The sequence below is a fragment of the Sinocyclocheilus anshuiensis genome, unplaced genomic scaffold (genome assembly GCF_001515605.1).
Source record: "Sinocyclocheilus anshuiensis isolate Anshui unplaced genomic scaffold, SAMN03320099.WGS_v1.1 scaffold659, whole genome shotgun sequence".
In the NCBI taxonomy this organism is placed as follows: domain Eukaryota; kingdom Metazoa; phylum Chordata; class Actinopteri; order Cypriniformes; family Cyprinidae; genus Sinocyclocheilus; species Sinocyclocheilus anshuiensis.
The window spans coordinates 1,251,809-1,271,314 of NW_015549698.1; the positions used below are offsets into that span (position 1 = coordinate 1,251,809).

The 19,506-nt window shown below is 42.2% G+C and overlaps 1 pseudogene; it reads right to left on the reverse strand.

Annotated features, from left to right (window-relative positions):
* Positions 1-19,506, reverse strand: part of LOC107660535 (receptor-type tyrosine-protein phosphatase kappa-like) — a 181,563-nt pseudogene that overhangs the window by 58,123 nt on the left and 103,934 nt on the right.

Sequence of the window (19,506 nt, forward strand, 5' to 3'; positions counted from 1 at the left end):
CGTGGTTTTTGGGTTTTTTTTTTTTTTTTTTTGCCTGAGGAAGACCACTGTGGAAGCGTGAGACGAGAGAGAGAGCAACGGCAGGCAGATGAAAGGCCAGTAAAAGGTAAAACGGACCTCGTACCTGCACTCCAGCAGCATGTTCATCCAAATTGGCTTTTTTGAAATTCAAATGAGGGCTGTTGAGTACCTGATAAGCACATAGAGTCAACACACACCTTAACCACTACACTCGCTCAGGATTATGGGTAATAAGGGCAGGGAATAAATATCATTATATGTGCACAAACCCACCTGTGCATGCTGAGGTGAAGTGAGTAAAACACAGGGGACAAGAGCACATAGAGAAGATTTAAAGGCACAGGTCAACCAGAAACCAAAGACATTGTCTGCTCACTCTTCACGCCGCTCGAAAAACATACAAGCAAAAAAGGAGAACATTGGCAGAAAGTTCATGCTGTTCTTCATATGCTGGTTAGGTATGTTTTGAAGCATGGCTCCTGGTTTAAGCTGTTTCTTAGCTGGTCATGTGCTGGTCCTAAGCTGGTCCTAAGCAACTAGCTCCTGCTCAGGACCAGCACATGACCAGCTTAAACCAGCACATGACCAGCTAAGGACCAGCTTAAACCAGCTCAAACCAGCAGCCATGGTGCAAAACGGTCCTAAGCAACTAGCTCCTGCTCAGGACCAGCTTAGGACGAGCACATGACTAGCTTAAACCAGCTCATGACCAGCAGCCATGCTTCAAAACATACCTAACCAGCATATGCTGTTTTTTTCAACAGGGTTTTTACACACAATGAAAGCGTATAGTGAATATCAAAGTGTAACACTATGCCACTTTGCACTATTTTTTATCAATCCAAATAAATCCAATCCTAAATAAAAATATGGCCAGTTCATAAGACATAAAGAAACGCATACACTGCTCCTTTCAGTGGGATCAGAATTTCACTGGGAAAAAATGCTAGTCGCTGCAGTCTCGTTGCTTTTGTTGTGTTGTTGCTGCTTTGTTTTCATTTTCTGGGTGGAAAAACAACAACAAAAAAACGTTCCCTTTAAGATGATTTGAAGATATGGTAGCACTGATCCATTAGGCTAACACTATTGTTCAGAATAAATGGCCTACCAGAGCGCGTTTCTATGACAACTTTTTCCCCATATGAAGCCATTAAAAGACCTATAAACACCTACAATAGGTTAAGAGTGGAGAAAATCATCTGAATGCTGAAAAGACACAAGCACCATTAACATTAATACCCAGCGCCAGCAACGCGTGGCAACGAGCTCAAATAAAGTACAGCGTGTGGCAGGAGAGGAAGTAATTTCCATTTAAATATCGTTCGCTGGACATAAACTGATAATCTCCAGGCTTTATGATGTTTGTCTGCTGGATCTGCAGACCTGCGCTCTTTATGAGATAGGCTGGGACACAGAATATTGAGTAAACACACAAACAGAACCTGCGGTAAAAAAGCAAGCCGAGGTATAATGCGCTAGAAACTAGGACATAGGAGTTTCACACAAACATGCACACATCTAATGAGAGAAGGGAAACAAATGAGTGTGTGGGAAACTCAGCGATTTATTTCTCTCCACCACACACACACTCAAGGAACCTGATCAATGTCTTTTGAGACCTAATCAATCGTCTTAAACCGCAGGCTAATGGGCTTAATGACCTCTTAAAATCTTCCATGGATTGAACGTTAAAATTAAGGTTATTACAGTTGCTCTACGAGTGCAAATCATCTCCCGGAAATCATTAGTGGACGAAGCGCCACACAGAACGAGTCCTGAGGTAAAGAACGTGGAAACTGCTGGGGTGAAAATGTAGCGGTCAGGTTCGTTTAGTCAAGCACTTGCACAAACACACTCCATATAGACTGACGGATTGAATGGAGTGCACGTGTAACAGAAACAAGTAATGATTTCTCTCATATCGGTGAGCTGGCATGAAAAGGAATTCAGAAGAGAAACACATAATATTCTGATAATAACAAACAACCATATTTCTCCAGTTTATTCACCTGAAGAACCACTTTTTTTCTCTATTACATCTGAGAAGCTGCAATTCCCCAACTAATTATCCCTCAATAACATGTAAAATATTTGGTTCTACCAACATTTAGCAGAGTTTTAGGCTACTTGTGAAACCCCAAACTCATTTCTCCCACAGATTCTCATTAACACGCCAAGGAGAGCTTAAGTGGCTGTCAGGATTTTCAGGGAATAGCATCTATGGAACTTGGAACATTCCTTTAAAGTTCACAATTAGAGCGTAGATGCTTGACTTCAACATTTACAACCGGCTACATATCGACACGTTGTGTTAATTCTTACAAAAGAATGCACTCTACCATGCAACATGAACAGTGAGATTTAAAATATCCATAAATTATAAAATGCCCACTGATAAGATGGTCTCCTACTGAGAAATGATTCTGCTTAAATAAGAAAAGCATGGCTGTAGAGGAGAGAGAGTGCGTAAGGTATGCCGCACGAGGCATGTTTATTGTACTTACCCAGAAGGCTTTCACCTTGACGGACGATGACAATTAGCGATTGGATTCATCCAATCTCACATTCTGCCACATAGGCAGAAAAAATGGGAAGCTGATGTTTCCTGAAATGGCCAATGTTCATTTGTGATGTAGCTTAATTGAAAATTGGCCTGCTAAATCGAGCATGGCGTGCGTGTGGGCCTTCGGAGAGCCTGCATTCAGCACAATCAGCACTATAACCGCACACACTCATTTAGTTCATGATAATTACAGCACCTTTTCTCTCTTGCTACAGCACAACCTTAAACCTACACACTGTGCTCAAAGTCAAAGAGTACAAAACATGCAGCCTGGATGCAAACATTCACATGCCCGCACACACACACAAACCACAAAAAAACAAGGATTTTTCCCCCTCCGCCATGATGCATATGATATACTTTGAAAAAAGTGACATTCAAAGTGTTCTGCAGTAAAACAGATATGTCAGGGATACCTCATTTTGAATAGAGTTCTCAGAATTAAGGGTGAAAGCTAATCGCTGACCATCACACCCCGAGCAGTTAAAGATCTGTCCACACTAATGGATGCCATGCATTAAAGGATTAAACTAATAGACTTATAATTTCATTTAGAATCAGGAAAAACCTTCTTTAGGAATGGGTCCTTCAATTCATGTTTATTTGGCATACTTTAATGTATTACTGCTATACATTTATATTAGTTGATTAAAAAAAACACTTAGTCACTGGGCTAAAGAGCCAATTCACTGCATGTGCCGCAATCTGATTTCCATGAAATTTAATTTTAATTGAAATTTGGCTTCAAACTTGGTCACTCCACTTAAACTGCTTTCCTTGCTTTAACCACAGGACTCAAGTAAGCCAGAGAGAGAATCCTCACACAACTCCATGCTAATTTTTTCCAGGTCAGCGCATTTCTGGTTTATATCCTACTTGGCCAACAATAATGATGTTCTAGCAAGTCTTGCTCTTCTCAGCCCACACACTCATCACCGGCGTACCTCATGGTTCAGTGCTGGGACCCCTAATGTTTTCTATCTACACTTTTCATTTGCAATATTTTCTATACATTTCTAAACTATACTCTGCTGTGTGGACCACATGATAACTTTACAATTCCGAGACACTCTTCCTGGCTTATGTGTTTGTCATAGCCACCCACTCCCCTGGAGTCTATTATCAATCAATATACACAAGCCGGATGTTATGATTAGCCTCTTCTGGCCACCCAGTCCTCCGACTCTTCAATTCTCCATCTTTACTTTTCTTTGGGGGAATGGAGATCCAATACCTGTTAGAAACAGACAACTCTCCAACCACTTCTAACATGCCACTCAAAAAACAAACTATCTTATTTCCTGCAAGCTAGCATGCATGCTTTCTCATTATGTGGTGCTGTTAATTGCTTTGTGACTTTGTAATCTGTGGGTTAATTAAACCCCAGTGTGATGGTTTGAAATCAAGTCCTGTTTAGACTTGCGTAGTAATATTCAACTGTTGGATAGACACGGACACACACACACACACACACATACACACAGATACTCAGCCAGTTTTTTTTGCAGGAAACGGTCAAAGAGCCAAGATCAGATTACTTTTCCTATTACTTCCTGTTTCAACAAACAGTGCTTCCTGTTCTTGCTGACACTTTTTATCTAGACAGGAAAAGTCTATGGTTGTGTTCAGAGTGGAATGCTGTCACAGTGCTCACTGCATATGTGAAACAGTATGCAGCCCAGTTGTATGTTACACTGAAGTCACATGACCCTAATAAATTGCATGTTTAATCTAGCGAGTTGCGTTCAGTTATATTGCAATGAGTCAATGAGATGTTCTGAATCGCAGCGCATGATATTAATTACAGTTCATTCGTCACACTATAAATTGAAGGTCAAGTGAAGCACACTGCATTGTGGGATACAGTATTCCGTACAGCGTGTTTTCTGTAATTCATGCAAACTGAACATCTACATAATGTCCATACTACAAAGATTTGAGTAGTGTTATACAGTAGTGTAGTGTACAGTATAATGCCTTATTTTCCTCCTTCTCTAGGGCTGCAAGTAAATAAATTAAGTATACATGAATAAAAATGTAATTGTTTAAAAAATAGACTTAGAATAAAATTTCAATAACATTTTTAATTGGAAAATGTAATTTTCTCACTGATACTAACTGGTCTTGACATGAATAAATAATATTAATAAAATAAGTTTCTGGGTCTCAAAACCTTTCATGCACATAATACACTTTTTTTTCAAATGTGTTAATGCCCCCAATGAGCATCTCTTCTATCACATCCTACATCAAATGTGTTGAAGAGATTTTGAGGGCTGGTGTGACTCCAGAAGTGTCATTACAGCCGTGGTAGTTTCACCTTTCCTTCCTCAGTGTGACAGTGAGCCGCGTCTCAACAGCGCTGAGGCAGGAGCGAGGGATTTGACTTGGAGACACACCATTTTCTCACTGTGCTTTCTCTGCTGTCAGAATGCAACCTGTGGTGGTGGTCTCCTCTAAAGCACAGCATTACAGGCAGAGAGTGATGGGGAGAGACGGCACAGTGAGAGAGAGAGAGAGAGAGAGAGAGAGAGAGAGAGACAGAAAGCAGCAATACCAGATGTGCCGCTACATCCTGCCCTCTGGCTGTCAGACACATGGGAATACGACTTTCAAACCTACCCGGACACATGGAAGGTTTGCAATACACCAATTTTGAAAAAAAGAAAAGAAAGCAGACAGACGGCTACAATTAGGCAACTGAGCTGTCTGTGCTACAACAAACAGTTAAAACTAGGCCTGCATGCTTAGAAAAGAAATGTGCAATTATTTTGAAAAATTTCATAATATCATCAAAGATTCGAACGCAAAATGATAACCATTTAAAGCTTAAGTGTTCAATTTCTATACCATTAAGCAAAATAAATGACTGTTTTCAGACAGGTTTCCTGAACACTACAATTGGTCATTACACTCTTCAGCAGAACCACCATACTTATAATTGGGACTGAAGAAAGTATTAACACAAACAAATACACACTTCAGCTTTAGCATTTTATATGACTGATATTTAGATATCAAGGTTAAACAAACAAATTAGCCTAAAATAAAATTAAAACAGCAGCTCTCATGTTCAACGGGGTGTGTGAAGTTTGTCTGCTAACAGAGAGTCACTCTTCACTCGGGATTCATCGATCCGATATCGGTATCGGCTCCGATACTGGCATTTTCTGCCGGATCGGGTATCGGTCAGATGAGACCGATCCAAATCCGATATTGTGCGTATACTATTCTGTGTTATTGTTAAGCCCCACGAAAGCACAAAAACATTATAAAGCACCATAAAGTCCAAGTGTTCTGAAGCCGTTCCATAGTTTAATGTGAGGTACAGATGAATATTTAAGTCGTTAAATTCAAGTTCACGTAAACTCTTCTCTCCGCTGCGGCTGTCTGTCATCCTCCATTCAGCGTTCACACTGTGCGTCACGTTCGGTTACGACAGTCAAGACTATAAAACTCTCTCCAAGAGCGCACAGTAACTGAAATTTAAAACTGTTCAAAGAAAAGTCTCAATAACTATCGCACATATTTAATAAACTACGCATCAATGTCTCTTTACTTTGTGCTTTGAACTTCTCTATGCTGCGCACTGTGACTCCGTGTTGCTTCAAGCACATCATTCTGTGCACGCATAAGCACTTTGTGTTTTCATATTATAATACTTTTGCGCAATGAAAGATTATTTATAGCGTTTCTTGTTCTGTCCTATGATAGGACAGAACAAGAAAGGCTATTAATAATCTAATGTATAGTTATTAATAGCCTTTCTATTAATAGCCTTATAATTGATAGATTATGATTATATGTCATAGATTATGATTGTGTTTTTTTCATTTGTTATTTTTCATTCAAATTAAGTTGTCTATATTTAGTAGACTGTTTAACACACAAAAGAGTGACGATCAGGTCAACACACAGAAGTATAGAAATTCTACATTGATTTAAAAAAAAAACTGCGTTGGTATCGGATCGGATCAGATCGGAATTGGCCAATAATGAATTTTCAAATTTTCTGGATCGGATCGGATCTGAAAAAATGGTATCGTTGCATCCCTACTCTTCATGAGCATTCACACTCGAGTTCAAACCAAAGTCACACCTCTTTCAGTTGACCCAAATGTAAATTGAGTGAAACAAAGTCCGTTCTCTCTCAAATTAGATCTCTTTTAGTTGTGCTAAAGCCATCTTCAGTCTAGAAACCAGTGTGCAATAAATCCCTGATAGTCTGTGTTGACGTCTGTCTGCGTTCCGTCTGAATGGTGTTGAGCAAAGGGCACTGACTCAATTCCATCTCGAGTTCACGCTTATTTCTCCAGACATAGACGTTGCACTGACTTGTACTATGATGATTGAGGCAATGTTTGACTTCTCATTTATTTAACAGGAATCAGGGGAAACATGATCAATTTGCTATTTTAGGGAAATGGCTTGACATTTGTACCAAATAAAAAGGCAGAGGCAGAGATGCCTGGAACATTGTCATAATGGTTTTTCTTGCACTGATAATCAGGAAACCGTCTCAACACGTGCACGCACGGGACCTGTTTTCCAATGTATGCGTGTCTACAAAAAAATAAGCAGGCATAACCTTTTCCATTCTGAACGCTCACAGCCCACAAGTTCAACAAAAAGCGAATGTTCCTGAGACAGAAGATCACTGCTGCTCTTGTTACTTTTCATTATGACAGAGATTACATTCCCATGACATCGGGAGGAACTGAATCTAGTTTTCATTTTCTGAAATCACAAATGAGATCATCTTAATATCTCAAATGTTTCTCCTACACAGCAATATGATTAAATAGAGAGCAAATGCTGAAGTCTACGGCTTCTTAGATGTTTCTCCGGACAAAAAGCCCCCAGTAATCCCACAAGTCTCTGCTAGAGTTTCAGAATGTCTCCGTCTGAACAACATTTCAATCTGTGCTCAGATTAATCAACCAATAAGAATGAAAAATTACAAATACGATAATATAGCTTTAATATCAGAACCATGTCTCCTTAGGCTGACTACCTAGTTGTTGCTCTGTTGAGTGGTATCTTATTATTAGACTATGTAAATATTGACTAATGTTAAATGGAAAGCCTATTTGCAGTGACATTGCATGATAATATGCTTTATATCGCCAATAAGCTTTTATTTTTTTAAGCTGAGTACATGCATTTTTACGGAATTCAATGCATCTTGAACTTGTAGCCTGTTTTTCTTTTCCAGTGGCACACTGGTAATCCCAAAAAAATTATGTATGCAATTTATTATTAACTAAATAAAATGCAGGATGGGTGGTCACCCCTTGACTTCTAGAAAGCAATAAGATTAACTGGAAATAAACTGGAGATTTTTGCTGAAGTTTCATGAAAAACAGACTTTTATACTTTTATACCACTGTCTGTTACTTTGCATGTCTGAAATCAGAGCTACTGCCTTTGAGATGAAGAGGAATGCTGAAGGATAGCATTCTTCTCCAGATATTCGGGACGAAACTGGAAAATTTCAAACGAGCGTGAGACGGCTCTGAGCAATAGTTTGTAACACTGTTAAGGCCTGAGGGGCGTCTGCTGAACTCGGAGCTTTCAGGAACATGGCTGTGATAGAGACACACCTAATCATGAGCTCAACACACACACAGACACGAGGCTGGGAGCTTCAGCGAGGCTTTAAGTGGAAAGAATCGGTGTGTTTGGCTTGTGCTCAGACACATACAGGTGACGATGTTCGTTCAGGAAGTTACTCCTCCTCTATGTTGGCCTTTTCAAAATGCATACCCACAACCAAGATAAACTAAGCTGCCAAACATAATAATATTGATAAATGTGAAATATGCACACGCCACGCGAGCTCCAGACAATATGGCTTAGCAGGAAACTAACCGACAGACAGAGACAGAGAGACAGAGAAAGAGAAAATATGAATTTAAACAGAGCACTCGGGCAGACTAGCACCAATCTAAATGTAATTGTGTAAATTCACCGGTTCCACTCAGTTCTCCCTGTCCGAGGTGAGATAAGCGTGTGATTGGCTAGAGGGAGATGAAAAAGCCAGCGAGCGCTCCATCTAAAGCAGACCTGGAAAATGTCTTTTGCCAAAATAAAAAAAAAATATATGAAAGTTCAAATGCGATTGATGGGGGAGAGGAGCTCCTGTTTGAATTTCAATCAGAGAGCGAGCGAGTGGGCTGCGCTACTGTGCCGCCACTGGGGACACGGAGCATCTCTCCATAATGAAACCATGCATACACTCCTCTCTTTCCTCTCTCTCTTCCACTTTCCGGAAGACACTCGTCGCTCCGTGACTCCTCATATGAGCCGTATATCTGTCCTCACCGAGTCTTGCCACGTTTAATACGGGAGCCATGGAACCCGTGGAGAGAATCGCATCACAGCGCTCAAATGAAGGCACGAGGCCCTTATATGCGGTGTGACTGAGTGTTTGCTCTCGTGTGCTTCCAATTTTATAAGGGCGGTGGTATACAGCGCATGGTTTGAGCCATGATTAACATATAAACACCACACACACTTACACAGTGAGTGGCATCAATGATAGCTGCTCTGCACGCTCACTTGTTTACTTTATTTTCCAATTATGTTTCTGAAGAAGCTTCAGGCAATTATTTATGTGCAAATACAACACACTGAGAGGACAAAAACAAAACACTTTCAATGGAGGTGTGCTGCAGCTGGAACAGGAAGACCCTTGTTTCGATGGCGCTTGTGGATCGTTATGAGACTGCAGCTGAACCCAAACCTCCATCTGCTCCGGGGGAGCCCAAAGTCTGCATTTTGGCCCTTTTTGTTTGTGTGTATTTGCAGGTGTATGATCAGAGTAGGAGTGTATATATGAAATAACACCTGTACAAACTAGGCAAAATGTACCTCCTGTATTTACACGTCAAGCGATTGTTCACTTAAAAATGAATATTTTAGGTTCCTTGCCACTGTAACCTTTGGCTTTCTCAGTTGGGCTTTAAAAGACACTGATATTCAGTAATATTATAGATTGGACCGTACTGACTCAATCAGATGAAACAATCTGAACTGAATTGAGCTGATAGTCACATTAACATTAGCACTGTTATTGAACTGAACTGAATCAACATTGAACTCAACTGAATTGAATAATGACACTATTGTCTTCTGTAGAGCTGCTTACAAGCTGAAATTAATTTTTGTTTCATAACTGATGAATTTTACATCAACACTGTTATTTTCATGTTTATTAAATACAGAGTTCTGGCATGACACTCTAGATGGTGCACTCTGATAGGTCTAGCTCAATCTGACCTGGCGACATCATTGTCACGTGGCAGCTCATTGGTTCTCTCCTGTATCGGTAGGCAACGAGTTTACTGCTTAATATTCAAATACCTGGCTTTTGTTTGCTGTAGCAGTTTTGCAGCACACTTCAGAAACTCTCCCCCTTCCCCAGCTCCACCTGTATGGATCTGCTACGAGGTGATTCATGTATGCTATATGGGGTTATTTCATGTATGCTATAAGTGCAGCAGCAGTATTTCTTACATGCTCATAGCAGCATGTTGTGGATGTATTGGCAGTAGCAAGTCTCGGTACTTGCTCTGCAGCAGCAGCAGCAGCGGAGCAGATCTATTCCGCCAAGACCAAATACATTAAAATGATCATGTACATTACCATGCCAATCCCTCCGAGAGTTGTCATGACAGAACTGCTTTGAATCTGTATTGCGCTATATAAACAAATGTGATTAGACTTTACTCTGGCTTTCATTGTGTGGACAATAAGAGTTAAAGGTCCCATGGCATGAAAATTTCACTTTATGAGGTTTTTTAACATTAATATGAGTTCCCCTAGCCTGCCTATGGTCCCCCAGTGGCTAGAAATGGCGATAGGTGTAAACCGAGCCCTGGGTATCCTGCTTTGCCTTTGAGAAAATGAAAGCTCAGATGGCCCAATCTGGAATCTTCCCTTTATGTCGTCATACAGGGAAAGGTTACCTCCCCTTTCTCTGCTTTGCCCGCCCAGAGAATTTGGCCCGCCCATGAGAAAATGAGCTACTACCGTGCGAGGCGAGCGCAATATATTTTTTTCCTCGAGAGACATCATTGCTTGCAAACGAGCGAAGCATGGCAGTTGCCCCGCCTCTCTCCTCCTCATTAGCATTTAAAGCTACAGACACAGAAATGGCACGTCCTAAGGAAAGCTCATTGTGGGACTGGCTCGTAGTGGCTGAAATTCTGCACCAAGGCTGAATTTCGGGAAAGAGACTTCAGATACAGTACTAGGGACCACTTAGGCCTATATAAAAGCATCCAAACAGCAGCATGTCATGGGACCTTTAAAACATTCTTTATTCTGTTCCACAGAAGAAGCAGGGTCATACAGGTTTGAAAGAAATTAAAATGTTCCTTTTTAGGTGAATGATCCCTTTAAGGGCTGTTTGCACTACCAGAAATTTGCAGACAAAGCAATTTGAAGTCTTTCCTTTTCAGGGAGCACTGGCAATTAATCAACTAACAAGCACTAAGCAATTACTATTTTACTTTTGACAAAATGGATCTTTTATGATACCTGAAATTTGAAAAATGCAAAGGGTGCATCCCACTTTAATCCCTTCCACATACAGAAATGAATATATACCAGTGGACTGACCTGCACACTTGGTTCTGGTGATGAGAGGCGGCCCGGGCTGTCCGGTTCCCCCCTCTCCCGGACGGGTCAGCAGCACTCGGATCTCATACTCCGTGTCGGGATCCAGGTGCCACAGCTTGTAATTAGGCGAGTTGACAGCGTGGGTCTCTGTCCAGCTTCCAGATGTCATCCTGTACTCCACCTCCTTCAGGATGATGGGGCCGTCCCCGAATATGGAGTTAGCGTTTAGCTGGATTAGCAGGTATGTGGGCCCGACACCCAGCAGCTGAGGTGGAGCAATGGGTCTCGGGGGCTCTGGAAGAATAAAGACACATCTCACCAAACTGTTTCATAAAGACCAAGCTTAATATGATCAGTTTATTGACATTTTCTCAATGACATTTTCTCAAAGTAGAATCAAAAATTAAATACTTGAGTCGATCTAATTAGTTCAATTACATTAATAGTTGCATGCAAGAGCCATATTTTACACATTGTATTGAAGGTAACGCATTACAAGTAACGTCTCGGGTTACTTGACTGTAACCCTGTTCCCTGAAAAAGCGGGAACGAGATGCTGCGTTCAATAACGCTTATGAGAACATTCTTTGTTCGACCGGTTGTGAAGAATGTGTCTCAAACACGCCAATAATTGGCTTAAATAACCTCGGTAGCTGACGTCATTAATTACACGCACCTGAGAGGTTATAAATACATGTGAAACGGACACATCCTCAGGTTCACCTTTGTCTGAAAGGACGTCCGGGCATGCCTACAGTGTGACATTGAGGCGCAGCATCTCGTTCCCGCTTTTTCAGGGAACAGGGTTACAGTCAAGTAACCCGAGACAGACTTGTTATTGTGAGGGACGTGCTTATTTACATGTGTATGTGGTGTTGTGGGTTGTATATTGGCAAGTCTGTTATCAAGAACTGAAACGGACACACCTTCAGGTTATACCTTTGTCTGAAAGGACATCCAGGCACACCTATAGTGCGGCATTGAGGCGCAGCATCTCGTTCCCGCTTTTTCAGGGAACAGGGTTACAGTCAAGTAACCCGAGACGTTCCCTATCAAAGGCTACTCTCGATGCTGTGTTCAATAACGCTTATGGGAACGAGAATACCAACGCCGCCGTACTGCAAGTGTCTGGACCCCCCAAGGTTGTGTAGTGTGTGCGCACAAGCATTGAAGAGGTCTCAGACATGACTCTGGGATGTTGACTCAAGGACCCGTGAGCCCGGAGTAGCACGGACATCCAAACTATAGAATCTGACAAATGTGTGCGGAGAGGACCAGCCTGCCGCATCACACACTTGCTGCAAGGGAACACCTCTTGCTAAAGCCGTAGAAGATGCAACCCCCCTTTTTGAATGGGCCCTAACTCCTAGAGGCGAAGCTTGACCACGCGCCTCGTAGGCTAGGGCAATAGCATCCCTCACCCAATGTGACATAGTTTGCTTAGTGGCAGCCACCCCCCGGTTGCGGCCCCCATAGCATATGAAAAGCTGATCCGATTTATGCCACTGGCTGGTGCGGTGGACGTAAACCTGAAGAGCACGTACTGGACACAGTAAGTGAAGTCTTTCCTGCTCCGGTGTCGTGAACGGCGGAGGGCAGAAGGCTTCAAGAACGACCGGATGTATGGTCGAGAATGGAACTTTCGGAAGATAATTAGGGTGAGGATGCAAAATAACTTTGACCAGCCCAGGGGCAAAGTCTAGGCAGGATGGCGAGACTGACAGAGCCTGCAAATTCTCCCAATTCTCTTCAGAGAAGTAATAGCCATTAGAAAAACCATCTTTAGGGCCAGAAACCTGACAGGTGCTGACTCTAGTGGCTCGAAAGGGGTGTCGACCAGACCCTCGAGCACTATAGCTAAGTTCCACGAAGGGACTGTCGCTCTAGTGGGCGGCCTCAATCGCTTGGCTCCATGAACGAAGCGGGCGACTAAAGGGTGCTTTCTCACAGAAACCCCATCAATCAGAGCATGGCAAGCCAAAATGGCGGCCACATAGATTCTGAGAGTACCAGGACATGTGCCTGAGGACAGTTTCTCTTGCAGAAACTCCAGCACTGGAACAATTTGGCAGTGAACTGGGTCTGCATGGTGCGTCATACACCATCTTTCGAAAACACGCCATCTGAGGGCATAACTTCTTCTAGTGGAGGGAGCCCTAGCACTTAGAATAGTCTCTATTACATCGGCTGGAAGCCCAGCATCTTAGTCGGTCCCCCTCAGAGGCCAGACGTGAAGGTTCCAGAGCTCGGGCCGGGAATGCAATACTGTCCCCTGTGCCTGAGACAGAAGATCTCTCCTGACCGGAATTGCCCACGGCGAGCCGTCGAGGAGGGATATTAAATCTGAGAACCACACTCTGGTCGGCCAACGAGGCGCTATCAGTAAGAGGCGAGACCCTTGTTGACGGACCTTGGCTAGGACTCCCAGGAGCAGAGCGATCGGAGGAAATGCATAAAGACACAGTCTGGGCCACGTATGGGCCATCGTGTCCAGACCCAGGGGAGCTGGAGGAGTCAGAGAGAAGTAGACCGGACATTGTGCTGTCTCCTGTGAAGCAAAGAGGTCCACCTCTGGTTCGTAAAATCTTTCCCTTTTTTGACTGACTACTTCAGGGTGGAGTTTCCATTCCCCATGTCTCACAGCTTGTCTGGACAGCAAGTCTGCTCCCACATTCATATGCCCCGAAATGTAAATCGCTCTGAGGGACAGGAACTTGTCATTCAGCAGGTCAGCCTGGTATGCCTGCAAAATCGCCATGGTGTGCAGGGCAGCACCAGCCTGACCCGCTGCTTGGAAAGCTTTCCCCACCAGCGAAGATGTCAGTCTACAAGGCTTGGTGGGGAGCACAGGTTTCTTTAAGGATGATGAGCTCCCAGGGGAGAGATAGCCCGCAAGCATCTCTTCCACCTGGGGCATAATCATGTAGCCCCTGTGCCTTTGCATCCACGATGGCCGAATAAATCGACGTCGATGGCACAAAGACACGGGATGAATATGGCTTACTCCATGAATGAGTTACCTCGTCATGGAGGTCAGCAAAGAAGGGGAGAGACCGTCTCTGAGGCCCCTCCCCCGGCCACCTGACAGAAATCTGTCATCCAGCTTCGAGCGCTTGGGGGCATCCTGCATCCTGCCAGTCTAGCTTTAACCTTTCGACTGCTCGAGTTACCACCTCGAGTAACTCCTCATACGCTTTATCATCGCGAGAGGAGCGCTCTGAGATGGCGCTCTCGATCTCCGCAGAAGCAAGAGACGAAGTATCCTCCGCCCGTTCTGAAGAAGTGCCGGGGCGTGCTTCAGAGGCGGGCGCGAGGACCTTGCGGTCCGGCGAGAACGCGAGAGAAAGGGGCGGACCCGTCCCACACGCCTTAGCCAGATCGACACGCGACCCCCAGGATCTTAACGAGGGAGTGGCGGCTCGCTCGTCTCTAAAGAAAGCAAGCCGTGCACAAAGCACTTTGATTGGCAAAAGATCACAGTGCTTGCATTCTCCCTCGAGCCCGAGGGCAGCGTGCTCATCCCCCAAACACTCAAAGCAAAAATTATGCGGATCATTGTCCGAGATGAGCCTCTGACAAGGAGGCACGCATCTCTTCTCAGACTCCGACATAATGAGTGAGTAATGCTTTCTTTCTCTTTCTTTTTTTTTTTAACTGCAATGCAGCAGGGAAAAACACTTTTTTCTCACAAACACACAGACACACAATACGGTCCTTGAAGACAAAGAAACCTGAGGATGTGTCTGTTTCACGTGTATTTATAACCTCTCTGGTGCGTGTAATTAATGACGTCACCTACCGAGGTTATTTAAGCCAATTCTTGGCGTGTTTGACACACATTCTTCACAACCTGTCGAACAAAAAATGTTCTCATAAGCGTTATTGAACGCAGCATCGAGAGTAGCTTTTGATAGGGAACATGAGTTACGTAGTCAGATTACTTTTTTCATGTAACTAGTAAACTAACAGATTACTTTTAAAATTAATAACAAAATATCTGTTACTTTTTCAAATAAGTAAAGCAAGTTACTTTGCTTTCCCATATATTCACAGCTCTCCTGTCCCATGTTGAGAGAAAACAGGAGTGAGTTACAGAGGTAGAGCCATTAACTTCAGCCTAAAGGCCCGTTCACACCAAGTACGATAACTATAAAGATAACGTTAAAGATACAGTGCAAAAAATCATCCTCAATATTAAAGAATAGCAGAGTCCACACCACAGCTATAACGATAAAGGCACAGAGAAACGATATAGCTGGAATTATAGAATGATTTTTCTCCAGCTGATGAATGATAAAAACATTGACACCCAATCAGAAACAATCCTGCTATAACGAACTCGAGAATTTAAAGCGACGGATGAGCGTGCACTGAGAATAAACAGAAAATATAGTTTGCTGGTGTGTATGCTAATATCGTTATCTTTATAGTTATCGTTCTTGGTGTGAACAAGGCTTAAGGCTTATTCATTTCAGTTTTGGTGTGGAAGTCCCTTTACAGTATAACAAAATATAACTTCTGGGGTTTTTGTTATTAAAAACCCAATAAGCAAGCTCAGCCCAGGTGACAAAAAGTAATGCAAAAGTAACACAATGCATTACTTTCCATCAAAAGTAACACAATTAGTAACATTTCATGGAGTAACGCAATATTGTAATGCATTACTTTTAAAAGTAACTTTCCCCAACACACCTTACATTGAATTTTTATTGCCATTTTCCACATTCTCTCTGAGCATTACAAATAAATGTGCACTTTTAATACTTGTGTAAATGACTTTGATGTTATGATTGGCCAACCTCTTTGCATGTGACTTGAGTAACAGCATCTTGTTGTGCAATATTGCTGCTGAATATTAATTAGGTGTTATGTAAATATGGGCGGTCACATGTTAATGAGCTCACAGTTTCTGTAAGAGTTGTTTTTTTCCAGTTTATTTCATTTAAACGAGTTATGGGTTAGGGTTAGAGTTATGTTTTCCATTAAATGAGCCCTTCAGAATCTTAGCACAGTGTTTTCATTTTAACAAATTTGTAATTAACATTAACGTTCACAGTAAGCACAATACTGCAGTGCAAAAATCATGCACAAATCAACAGGTAAAACATAACGATACTGCAGATGCACACGGAAATGGCGGCACTATTACACCGCACCAGACAATCCAGAAGGTCCTTTAGTAACTGTGTGCATGTTTGCCGATACATTTGGCTAGACAGAAAAGCAGAGACATCTCATCCGCTCATAAAACAAGTTAGTCATCTATTTTTTACACAAGGGGAAAAACAGAGAGCATGATGTGGTTTTTCTGTGTGAGATCCTCCACAGCAGATCTTCACATGTCGAGATGCTCTCTGAGAGTTCGGATGCTGCTGATGACTCTGTGATTATAAATAAATCATCCAGGATGGAGCGCAGAAGAGCCGTTCACTTCAGAACAGCATCAGTACACGCTGAAACTGGTTTTGGTGGCACATAAATGCTCCATAGCGCTGATACCTAATGAGTTCCTCATCAGCATCACATTCATCTTGGTGCGGCGTTTAAAGCTGCGAGACAGTCCACCAGAGCGACAGACAGCTCAAGCTGAGAGATGCTGTTTAGTGCGGGACGATCAGATGGAGACACACTCTCTCTTTCCACCCCAGATGGCTCCTGAACTCTCTATTTGTTTCAGCTAATTAAGCAGCCCACATGAAGCACAGCAATAACACAAACCAACACGTCAATCACGCGCCTGTTGCTTATTCCTGCATGTCCAGAAACGCCTATATGACGCATGATGAGCAGATGCGGTTCTCAAACTCACACATGTGGTTAAGTATATACCAGTCATGGACAGGACATTCTGTGCTCTTAAGAAGATTTAGCTGACAAGGGAGTGTGCATTGTATAATGTAAATGTATTCATAAAGAAATATAAAAAAAATTATTCAGCGAGGATGTATTAAACTGATCTGAAATGCTTGTAAAGACATTTATAATGTTACAAAAGTTTCTATTTCAAATAAATGCTGTCCTTTTGCACGTTCTATTCAATGTGAATCCTGAAAAATAAAAAGTTTCCACAAAAATATTGTGCAGCACAACTGTTTTCAACATTGAAAATAATCAGAAATGTTTCTTGAGAGGCAGATTAGCATATTAGAATGATTTCTGAAGGATCATGTGACACTGAAGACTGGAGTAATGTTTATTTGTGTTATAAGATGTGTTTGCACCTTACATATCTCTCGCAACGCTTATTTAAAAATGTATTGCATCAAATGTTATCACTATAATCAGCAGCTGCAGAATGTTGTTGAATTCTCTGAATAAATGTGTCGTTGCTCTGAGTGTTTAAATTCCTGTAAATGAGCGACCTGTGTAATACGGTTTATGTCTTAATGGAATAAAGGAATGGAAGGAAGGAATGAGAGTTAATTGATTTATTTTGTGTTCCTGCAGGAGGAGGTGCTACTATCCATGTGCAATCAGAGCCGGCGGATTTTAATACTGTAATCTGATTCCTGTGTGTGTTGTGTTGAGTTGTGTTGTGTGTGTGACACCACTAACAGCAACACTGCAAAATTACATTTCACCAAGTAATCCAATCACAACGGCACTAATGCACAAAAGCGATGTCCTGGCAGAGCCACACACACACACACACACACACACAGATCTTTCTTGTTGTCTTGTCTTGAGTCGTGTGATGACATCACCTCTGTAAACTGCACTTTTATTTCTCGTGTATTATTTTAAATGTGACATTTACCGGAGCGAGCTGGTTTTGTCAATCACTCACTGACATATAACACTTTATCCTTTCCAGACGGTTATTACAGCTTCCGGGTGAAGCGCCAAACCTGTCAAGCACATGTCTGGGTCATATTTCACCCTGAAATCAAAAGAGTGAAATCAAGAAATGTTTTTCTTGCTCTTGTGCTATCATTCTGTACAGGAAATGCTGTTGGATGTTTTTATCGAATGCAGTGACTTTTCAGGGCCACCGCGTGTCTTCAGTAGATGCCTGTCCATATCTGCATATGCCAAGGTTTTTAGAACGTTGTTCTCAGTCTAGTTGAGTCACTCAATCTGTTGTCTTGGACATGGATGATACGCTTCCTTCTATGTGATGTAAAAGATGCTGTTTATTACTGTGTCCATCAATGGAGCACATAAAACACCGCGCTACATCTGCCTTTTGCCACTAATGAAGTGGCTCCGGGACCAAAGTCGCATCAAATATGCATTAATGTGTACGGCTGCGCTTATTTGCTGGGTTCCTCAGAAAACAAAGCGTCTGAGGGCAGAAGGGGCTTTTTAAGAAGAGCAAAGAGCCCCATTCGTTTGTGCTTGAACCTGCAGATGAACGACATTCATCTCAATTCATTAGAGCCAGTGACATCCGCTCTCAAACACACACAAACAGACAAACATGAGCAGAGTGCTTTTAGTGCACTAGTGTCTAATTTGGCGAGTGAATGGAGCAGTGTTCGTACATTAGCTGAGAGCGTCTGTGTGATTTGTTTGATGCTTCGGTGGCAGGTCGAATCAGGGTTATTAAACTGTCACTAGTTTTAGTTATATATTCAAGATTTTAGAATTGATATAATTTTATTGTGTTTCAGAAAGTCAGTATCAACTAAACAAGCTTTTTCAGTGTAGTTTGTACATATTAGATTTTTTGACAGAATATGTCAAAAGTGCTTTGTGTGTGAGATTCATTAAAAAAAAAAATGAAAATTTCCTCCTCAGGCCATCCAAGACGTAGACGATGAGTTTGTGTCTGTATTGAAACACATCTGGAGAAATTTACATCACTTGCTCATCAACTCATTTTAGTGTTGTAATTTACTTACAGCATTAATTAATAGGCAAAAACATACAGATTTTTAATTTAGCTGATTAACAATAATGTCCTTATAGGTTGAAAAGGGGCTTCACCACCGTTAATTTGAACCGAATGAAATCCAGCACTGAGAGCGAGACGGTGAGCGTGACTCTGTTTTTGTCAGGTGTCACTGGCTGTTTCATGCGGGTCATCCATCATGTGTGTCTGACATGAGCAAATGATAGTGATGTGCCCTGCTGTTACCCTTCCTTAAGCCCTGTCTCATCTGTCTCACGCACACACACACACACACACACACACACACACACACACACACACACACACACACACACACACGTTGTGTTTCCATGTTTTATGGGGACATTCCATAGGCGAAATGGTTTTTATACTGTACAAACTGTATGTGCTATTGCCCTACACCAACCCTACCCCTAAACCTACCCCTTACAGGAAACTTTGT